Source organism: Ailuropoda melanoleuca, chromosome 11 (genome assembly GCF_002007445.2).
Source record: "Ailuropoda melanoleuca isolate Jingjing chromosome 11, ASM200744v2, whole genome shotgun sequence".
NCBI lineage: Eukaryota > Metazoa > Chordata > Mammalia > Carnivora > Ursidae > Ailuropoda > Ailuropoda melanoleuca.
Window position 1 is genome coordinate 3,037,049 of NC_048228.1, and position 9,922 is coordinate 3,046,970.

General features: G+C 50.9%; 1 long non-coding RNA gene across 2 annotated transcripts; it reads left to right on the top strand.

Annotated features, from left to right (window-relative positions):
* The first annotated feature begins 768 nt into the window (after nt 1–768).
* LOC109489662 lies at nt 769–7,034 on the top strand. 2 transcript variants are annotated; one of them, XR_002142716.2, is made up of 6 exons: nt 769–856; nt 2,443–2,528; nt 3,079–4,286; nt 4,718–4,851; nt 5,351–5,492; nt 6,094–7,034. It is a non-coding gene; the product is annotated as an uncharacterized LOC109489662 (long non-coding RNA). The 2 variants fall into 2 exon arrangements; XR_002142717.2 differs by having other exon boundaries at nt 6,750–7,034.
* The last annotated feature ends 2,888 nt before the right edge of the window (nt 7,035–9,922 follow it).

A 9,922-nucleotide genomic window follows, 5' to 3' on the forward strand; every position in this document is an offset into this window, starting at 1 on the left:
CCAACACTTGACAGCTCGTTCATTACTCCTACCCTCTCCTTTTATGTGGTTGACGCACACACAGAGAAAGGCTCTTCGCTCTGCAACGCATCCCCCTTGCTCTGGAAAGGCCGTGGGAAGGAGGGTGCCTGGATTCGTAAGGATCACGGCATGTCGGGAAGGAGGAAGGCACAGCTGTGACACACGCAGACGCAGTGGAGACTCCCCATCTGTTGCTCCCCACCGTGGGACCTCAGCGGGTACTTGGCATCTTCCTGGGTTCCTGTTCATCACAGGCAAAGCGGGCAGTGTGTTGGATCCAGCCTGGCTGGGCTGTAATAACACTCACAGGAGACCACGTTTGTGAAAGTCCCTGGAACAGAGCAACGTGTGTTTCTAGCTGTTGTTGACATCAGTCTTTCTAGGCTTTGAGACACTTAGGCAGAGCTAAGAGGCCAGTGCAACCGAGGTTTCTGGCTACACCAGAGGTTCTGGTGCAAGAGGCAGGTTGCCGGCCACGCCTAGGGAAAGCTTTTGGACTCATGAAAATGAGTTGATGTGAAGCACACGGAAAGTCCCCTGGCCATTGTCCCAGTTAAGCAGACGTGCTGTTTGTTGAGGGAACGGTGATTATGCGTATTCTCCTGTATTAATAACAGTAAATCTGGGTACTGGCCTGTGCACAGCCTCCTGTCCAGCGCAATCACTACGTCAGCGCAGTGATTACGCAAGCCTTCCTGCACAGGGCTGCAGAGCTCCCACCGGCACATTTCTCCCCTCTCAGCGGGGAGATGGTGCCTCTTTGGATGCACCTGGTGGCATGGTTAGCTTAGGACAGAAGGAGAATAAGTGAAGCTCTTTTCGATGGCATTTAAAGGTAAGTTTGGACGAGTTCACCATGGAAATGAGAGAAAGGTGGGGGCGTGGCAGATGGGAACACACTCCTTTCAAAAAAAGAGTCTGCCTTTCCATTTTCCTTCCAAACGCACTTCCATCAAACCCGAAAGATACAGGAATTGATTTGTGTTTTGAATCATAACAGTAAATGCTTTATGGGAGACGTTTATTTCTTATTCATTAGATTTGCATTTACATAAAGAACAGTTCTCTCAAAAGAGTGAAGCTATTGCCTATTAAAATTTTTAAAAAATAAGTGGCAGCAAGTATAGCTGCTAGAAATAAAAGGAGGTTGTCCTGTATCCTGTTCTGTAAGACAGAAGCTCTGCAGGAAACCACGCTGGTCTAGCAACGGGGCTCAGGGCAAAGATGGTAGCAGCTCCTTCCAACAGAACGCCCTATCCCAGGTACGCCAGCAAACCGGAGATCCCAGAACACGGCTTAGCAGCCTACACCCAGGCCCTGAGCTGGGCAGTTCTGGAAACACTGAACATAGGAAAGAAAGAGGTCAAAAGAAGCAATCCAAGACTTCCTTCCTTCCTCCCTGCCTTCCTCCCTTCCTCCCTCCTTTCCTTCCTCCTTCCCTCCCCCCCTTCCTTCCCCCTCCCTCCCTTCCTTCCCCCTCCCTCCCTTCCTTCCTTCTTTTCTTCCTCCTTCCTTCCTTCCCTCCCTCCTTTTTCAATTCGGAGTAGGAGCTGCAGTTGACAATGTTGCTAGAGGAGAAAGGAGGGAGCCAATGAGAGGAAATGTCCATTAGTTAGGATGAGACGCAGGAGAAGGCAGGTGGTGTGGGTAGGTTTTTGGGACGTCATCATGAAGGGTTGCCCCTAAACACACCACCGCAGAAGAGAGAAAAAGAGAACAGAAAGGAAGATGGCCAAGCCACAGTCCGGGGATAGGAAGGTTTGGTTCTTGGTCAGTAAGGTAGGACTTGGCTGTTGCAGGCTCCTGGGGCCATGAGTTCCCAAGGAGGGCCTGTAACAACCTTGCAGAAAGGGGAAGAAGGAGAGGTGAACAAGGCTTGTAAATTCAGCCACGGCCTTGGTGCACTGCCCCAGAAGGGCTCTGGGTGGGCTCCGTGTGTTGAAATGGAGTGGGGGTGGGGTAGGAAGGAATGGGGGTGCACAGAAGTGGGGTGAGGAAAGCCAGACGAACACTGACCCCATGGTTCTTGGTCTGAAAAGCACGGAGCGTGCACCTGGGCAGCTTGTTAAAATACACCGTCTGCTCGGGGGCTGGGTTGAGTCAGAGATTCTGCAGCTGGTTTACCAGCGGAGCTCCTCTGAAATGTGGTCTCCGAGGCCCCAGACCTGTGAACCAGAACCCGCATTTCAGTGAGAGCGTCAGGAGATTTATAGGCACATTAGATCGCTCTGGTTTAGACCATTCATCTTAAAAGATGACCATGAAGAGAGAGGCTGGAAAGCGGAGAGAGGGGAGAAGGTAAACGAAAGAACGTGCCATTTTGAAAGAAGATTTATTTATTAGCCCAGCAAATATGAATAAACACCATCTATGCGTGTGGAGATGGCTGTGAGCGAGATAGGCTTGTCTGTGATTTCTCAGAACTTCCTTTCCCGGGACGGCAGCAGGACATGCACCTGTACGTGAAAGGGAAGGTGTCGTGAAGAGTAAAGCCAGACCATGTGATGGTAAGTACTTGGGGCAGTGGGCTCAGCAGAGTTTGGGTCTTCAGCCAAGACCCCAAACACAAGGAGTTAGTCATGGAAAGATCTAGAGAAGAACTTTCCAGAGGGGGGTGACATCATGTGCGAAGCCTGGGGGCAGAGGGAACGAAACTGGCTAAGACCGGGGGAGAGTGGGCAGAGGACGCGGACAGACATTTCTCCAAAGAAGGCACAAGGGTGGTCAGCAGACACACGGAAAGACGCTGAGCATCACTCGCTGTCAGGGGAATGCGGATCAAAACCACAGTGAGACTCCACCTCACACCTGTCAGGATGGCTGTTATCAGAAAGACGAGAAGTAACAAGTACTGGGGAGGATGTGGGGAAAGGGGACCCTCCTGTACTATTGGTGGGAATGCAAGCCGGTGCAACCACTGTGGAAAACAGCGTGGAGGTTCCTCAAAATATTAAAGGTACCACTACCCTAGGGTCCAGCAATCCCACTTTTGGGTATTTATCTAAATAATTAAATCAGGATCTTGAAGAGCTAACTACACTCCCATGTTCATTGCAGCATTATTCACCATAGCCAACGTATGGGAACGACGTCAATGTCCGTCAACAGATGAATGGATAAAGAAAACGTGATGTGTATGTACACAGTGGGCGTATTCCCTAGAGAAAGGAACTCTTACCACTTGCAGCAACGCAGGTGGACCTGGAGGACATGAGGCTAAGGGAAATAAGTCAGACAGGGACAAACACTATATGATCTCAGTTGCAAGTGGAATCTGAGAGTGAAACGTATAGAAGCAGGGCATAGAATGGTGGGTTCCAGGGCTTGGGGGAGAGCACGGGGGAGATGCTGCAGAACAGGTAAAAAGTTTGAGTTATGCAAGAGGAATAAGTTCTAGATATCTGCTGTGCAGCGCTGTCTATCCTTAGCAACACGGTACTGTGCACTTCAGAATACACTGAAGGACAGATCTCATGTTTAGTGTTCTTCCAAAAAAAAAAAAAAGAAAAGAAAGACAAGCTAAAACCAAAAAGAACACAAAGGCATTTTTGGAGGTGATGGATACGCTTAGTACTGTGATTGTGTGATGGTACCGTGAGTGTTTGCACATGTCCGAACTCATCAAGACTCGTGCAATGATGCTTCAATAAACATTTTTTAAGAATTGCGGGCAGGCCAGTGGAATTGGAGCATGGAAAGGGGGCAGGGAGGTGGTTGTTGGGGAAGAGGTTGGGAGGAGAGGCAGGACCTCCTGGTTTACCAGGAGAGGCACGGATCTCTAGGATAGGGTCAGCCAGGCCACGGCTCTGCTGAGGTTGAGTTGAAGAGAAGCCAGCCAGGACAGGAGGGATAACAGAGGTCCTGGGATGAAAGTTTGCTGCACGCAGGAAGAAAAGCTTTCTGGAAAGGCGATTAGGAATTGCACGGCCTCTCAGTAAACCGGTGATCATCCCTCCTTTCCAAAGTAATCACTCAGGAAATTAAGTCTTAAAAAAAAGCGAGCAGGGAGAGAGACGGAACACAGATTGGGTTTTAGGGGGAGACTTTGCAGTTCTGGTGTGGAGGAGAGGGCTGGCCGGGGACTTGGGGAAGAGGCTGAAGATCACATCAGCAGAATAGTTATGCTACCGGTGCGCCTCTCTCCGGCTCTCTACTAAATTCTTCACGTTTAACTCCACCTCATGCTCTGAGAGCGACTTTTATGACCTCTGCACAGGTGACGCGTAACAAGCCAGCTCTCTGACACGTGCGGCTCAGCAGTGCAGGTAACCAGCCAGCCGGCTACCCGGCATCGCCCAGCGAGTATTTGAAACCGAGAGGATTGCTTAGCGACGGTCAGGCTGTGGCCAGCCTTAAGTATTCAAGGCCAGTGAAGACAAGCTTGGGGAGAAGGGGTGGGTGGAGAGGTGTCTGTGGGGACACGGAAGCCTGTGCAGAGTCTGCCCAGCAGGGACTCTCTGCGGAGAAAATGCCCAACCAGGAGAAATCCCCACACTTGACCCCCCAGATTTCACTGACCAGTCCTTTTGTGTCTTTTAACAACTTGGGAGAACCCGGCCCACCCCAGCCTTCCCGCAGTCCTACCCACCCCGGCAGCCTCGCTCTGGGGAAGGACCAGAGGAACTCCAAGGATATGACCGGGGGGCCCCTCTGTTGAAAATCTGTCTCCATCTGATACCCAGAATTCTACCAGCAGCTCCAGAAAGGCGTTCTTTCTCAGCTGCAAGGACTCCTGGGAGAGGAAATGTGTTGAGACTCCAACACGTCACTGTGAATGGTTTTTCCCAACTGGAAGGGTGGCAGCCAGTGGAACGTGGCCCCCAGAGAGCGGTAAGCAAGATCTTTATCTAGTGGGCTGTTCTTCTAAGGGTGAGTCCCACTGGCAGTTGTAAGAACTTAGACCCCCAGAAGATTTTCTCATGCCCCAGCTGCCAGCCTCAGTTCAAGCTTCCTGGGGCCCCACGGTGCCTGGTTGGTGCAAGGATGCAGGATTAGGGTCTCCCCATTTTACAGATGGTGCAAGCAGGAGGGGCACAGCCTAGACTCAGACTTGGGTGTGAGTAGTTCTAAGCTCATGGTCTCCTCAACCCCATGCGGCATCTTCCTGTGAGTCTGTTACTGTGTCTGCAGCGCTGGGGCATGTGATTTGATTCCAGACACTCATGACCCTCTTTGCTGGTCTTCGGGGCCATGTTGCCACCTCCACGACATGCCCTGCCAGTCACTGCCCCAAGCGGTCCCTGGCCCTTGTCCTCTCCTCCACCAGCACCCGGAATAAGGTGCTGTTTGTTTAACAGGCAAGTGTAACGTGAACACCTGTCCCGGCTAGGTTGTGAAGCTGCACTGGGGACACCAGCTGGAGGACACGTGGGCCACACCCTTGCAGAGGTCAGCGCGCAGTCAGGCTCCACATTCGTTCGACTCACAAGCTTCCCAGCAGCTGGAGCCTCCAGGCAATGGGATGGGGGAGGGTAAGTGTAAAAGCCACCACAGAGCCCCCAAGGGGTAACATTTGTGCCAGAAAATGAGTTTCTTTGGCACATGGACTATTTTGAGCTGAAGGCCATTGAGAACCAGCAGACACAGGAAAACATCTAAGAACAGAGGGTACTTTTCCTTTTGTAAAGGCAATTTCATTTATAAAGGAAATTCCCAGTCGTGTGATGTCTCCGTCTCCCGTACCTGGAAGAGGAGGACTCTTCACCACTCCTATCCCCGGAGGAGGCAGGCTTTACATCCGCTTAACAAACCCTACTAGCCAACCCTCGTGCACCACACCTTTCCTAGAGACCTTCCTATAGCTTGACTCCCGGCCTTGAAGCCCCCAATCCCCTTTCCTGTGTTGGCCCGAGTTCTAGCCACCATGTTGGGTGACTCCTCGCTGGGTGTTCCCATTGGTGCACACCAGACGCACGTGCTCAGACACTTTGTTTGTTTCCTCTTGTTGAGCTGTCTTCACCCTGTCTCATTGGCAGGGCCTGGCAGGACAGCCTGAGATAAGTAGAGGGAAAGATCCCTGCCCCTCGTCCCCTAATGGGCAGTCCCATGTCCCTCCTTTTCTTCCCCATCGAGGCTTCCTTGCTGTAGGCCAGAGTGACATGTCTGCCTGATCTGTGCGAGACGAAGTGGCCACTCTATCTACCGTCCCTGACACGCACTGACCACCAAGCAAGACACCTTCCAGACAACCTTCCTGACTTCTGATAGCGCCATGTGGTGGGCACTACTTGCCGCATGTGAGAGAAGGGGAGACAGAGAATCCAAACGAGTAAACGACTTGGCCAAGCTCCCTGAGAGTGAGAGCGAGTCAGTAACGTCCTCTTCGTCCACCTCCAAAGCGACTTGTCTGAGTTCACAGCTTGAATGTGGCTGAGCAGAGACGCCTTGGGGACCTGTGACTCCTTGGTGCTCTGTACCCCTCCACCCCACAGCGTGGACAGCTGCCCCTGGGGACACTCACGGGGTCAGCCCTGCGGGGAGGGACAGCTTCTGTGTGAGAGGGGCCCAGGTCCCATCTGCCCAAGCACACGGGTCTGTCTTCACACTGCACTCCCTTCCCCACACATGGCGGCCCCAGGGCCCCTGCGCGCAATGTTCTCTCTCCTCTGGCAGAAGAACCGGAGGCTCAGATGAGCTTTAATTTGTGACTGGACATGTTTCAGTGACATATTTCCAAATCAGATGTTTCATCCACTCCGTTTATCCTAAATTCCATGACTCTATTTCAGAGCCTAACAGACCCCCGCTTGGGAAATTGACACATCCAAATGGACTATTTGGATGGAAGCTTCCGTCTGACCAAGTGCAGCCAGAGCACCCGGCAAATGGAAAATGCAAACATATGGCAGAAGGAGAAGAGCAGATTTGCAGCCACATTATGAGCTCTGTGACAAATGGGGCTCTTGCAGGGCCCAAAATTCTTATTGTCTTCGCTCATGGTGGATGGCCTTTGGGGCAGAATGGTAATAACCGTTCCTGAGAATTTCGGTTCAAGTTAACTCCTAAATAAATTAGCAACGCTCAAAAATGTTAAATTGTAGCATTTCTTCTTACACAGTCTTGTTTTATTGATTTTTTTTTTTATCAAGCACTGCAGCATTAGTATGCACGGCAAAAATTAAAAGCCTGAGCATAGTTTTGGCTGAAGGAAAACCCAGTTCCACTAAAAGCGGCAGCCGGGGAAGAAAGGGTGGGGGAGAATTAGGTGGGAAATGCTGCCTGTTGTGGTATCACACCCACGTGCCCTGGGGCTCGCCCTCTGGTTGCTGACATCCTTGGATCCCCGAGAAATTGAGGAAGGAACACAAGTAAATGGGATTGAGGACTGATTTCAGAATGTAGAGATAATGTTCCAGAAGAGGGTGCCCCCTTCAGAGCCTCCTGCTTGAGGTCCGAGATCGGTGTGGAATGCACAGGCTTTTCTGCAGCCGGAGCATACTTCACCAAGACTGGGGTGAAGGCTGTCTGAAGGCTGGTGGAAAGAAACCCGGGAGAACACACCCCAAGGAGAGCACACCCCAGAGAATGGCAGTGGGATGGCTCTTGGGTTCCACATTAGTCAGGGTTTTGCAGAGAGACAGAGCCAATGGGATGTCAATGTCTATACTGTATCTGTATCTGTCTCTATAAATTTTTGTCCACCAACCTGTTACCAGGTTGGGGAATCCTTGTGTTTTAAGAAACTTAGATTTCTGCGGCCCATCAATTGCTCCTAATTGTTATCAACAGTAGAACAAGCATCTATCTATCATCTATCTATCATGTATCTATCGAGATTTATTTTAAGGATTGGCTCACAAGATGGTGGGGGTCTAAGTCCAAAATCTGCAGGGCAGCTTGGCAGGCTGGAGACCCAGGGAAGAGGTGATGAGGCAGTGTTGAGTCTGAGATCTGCAGTCTAGAGACAGAACTCCTTCCTCCATGGAAGACCCCAGTCTTCTTCTCTTGAGACCTTCAACTGATTGGATGAGGCCCACCCATGTATGAAGGATGATCTGCTTTACTCAAAGGCTACTGATTTAAATGTTAATCACATCTAAAAAAAATACCTTCACAGCAACACCTGGACTAGTGTTTGACTAAAAACTGGGTATCATGGCCCCGTCAAGTTGACACACGAAATTAACCATCAGAGAGTCTCAGGACTCCAGTGGCGTGCCCTTTCTGGGCACAGGAGACCCACAGGAGGCCCATCTTCCGCTTTCGTGTCACTTTGGCCCAGCGTGGGAAGACAGTCGGCACTCGCCAGCAATTCTACAAGTAGGAAGACGGGGGAGGACTTGCTGTAGTTTAGCCGTTGGACAAAACCTTCATGATGCCAAGGAGCCCCTAGTGTGACTCCTTCCCAGCTACTGCGTGTTTCATCGGCAGAATCACTCATCCAGGCTGTAAAGAACCAGGGGGAGGGGGTATTTCAGTTCAACCAGCGTCACGGCCAACAGCACCGTGGTAGCCGTCTGCGGCGTTCCCGGTACCTCACCAGGTTGGGGAATCCCTGTGTTTTAAGGAACTTGGATTTTGGTGGCACTTCCATTGTTTCCGATCGTTACCAACTGTTAATTTATACATTCTCAAAGAGCAAGTGTCTCTGTTCTTGGCATCTTAATTGCTGGGCTGGTCAAAGTTGTAGCTGAATAGGAATTTGAGAGAAATTTCACGGACCTATTGGCTGGTACCCAAGTGGTGTCTGTGGCTCAGAGGTTTGCTTGGTTTACAAGTTGGGTTCTTATGTGCCTGCTGCCAAAACAGCAATAGAGGTGGCTGAGTGAGTGAAAGAATTCTCTAGCTCCCATTTACTGCCAGTCAGTTTTCTTGGAAAGAACTCTGTTTTTAATTGCTATGAGTGTCCCATGAAAGGGCACATTTCTTGTCCTTGCCTGAGCCTCCGATGAGGTGTAGTTGGGGTGTTTTGGCATGTTTGCCCACTAATGTTGCAGAGCATGGGCTCACATGTGTTTCCAGGGGTCCCCGTACATGGACGCCTACAAGAAATCTCCATGGAGAATTGGATCCCTGCATAAGGAGGGTCTTTCCTGGAACCAGGCAGGGAGGTGAAGCAGAGAGTGGAAAAGCACAGAGGCTCATTTCCTGCAAGACCAGCTCCCAGATGGACTGGCGTGGACACGTCACAGGCTGACCTGTGTTAACACACATGGACGTGAACTCACTGTCTCTTACTCGCCTTCTCTCTTGGGTCCTGCCTGGTGCAGTGGGAGGGTGAATGAAGATACTCGGAATGGTGTTCACAAAACAGGAGTGGATTCCAACCAGACCACTGTATACCCTGTTCCCTTTCTCCCAACACTTCTAGTCACTTTCGATCGATACAATTCATGAAAATGCGGTCTCCCTTCTTCCTGGATCCTATAAACACTCACTTTGATCTCTAGGAACCATTTACAGCGATAACTTTGAACTGTATGATGTTTTTAAAAATCGAAAGGGCTTAATAGGGTACACGAGATACAGCTAATTTCAGATGACCCCCCCCCCCACCAGCTCCCAGGCCTGTCTAGTTCTGCCCGTACTGCTGAGGCTGCAGGACTCAGGCAGGGATGAACACTGAGCTTCAGCCCTGCATCCCATCCACCAGGCCAGGATGCTTCTCAAAGATACACAAAGAGGATGGCAGGGACTTAACACTCGTGAACTGCAGGCTTGGGGCCTGTGTGGCCCAGACCTCCTTTGTTCCATGAACATAGATTGTCAACATGAAGATGACTATCACGGGCTGCCATGGGGACCCGAGTGTCGATCCTGCCGAAGGCACCCCACTGGGAAATCGCTCCAAGCTAATCATTTATGCATGATGGAGCCGGCAGGGTCATCTTGGATATCGTAGGCACACGTCTGTGACAAACAGCTTTTCCAAGATCTATGGGAAACCGTCCTTTGCAAGTTA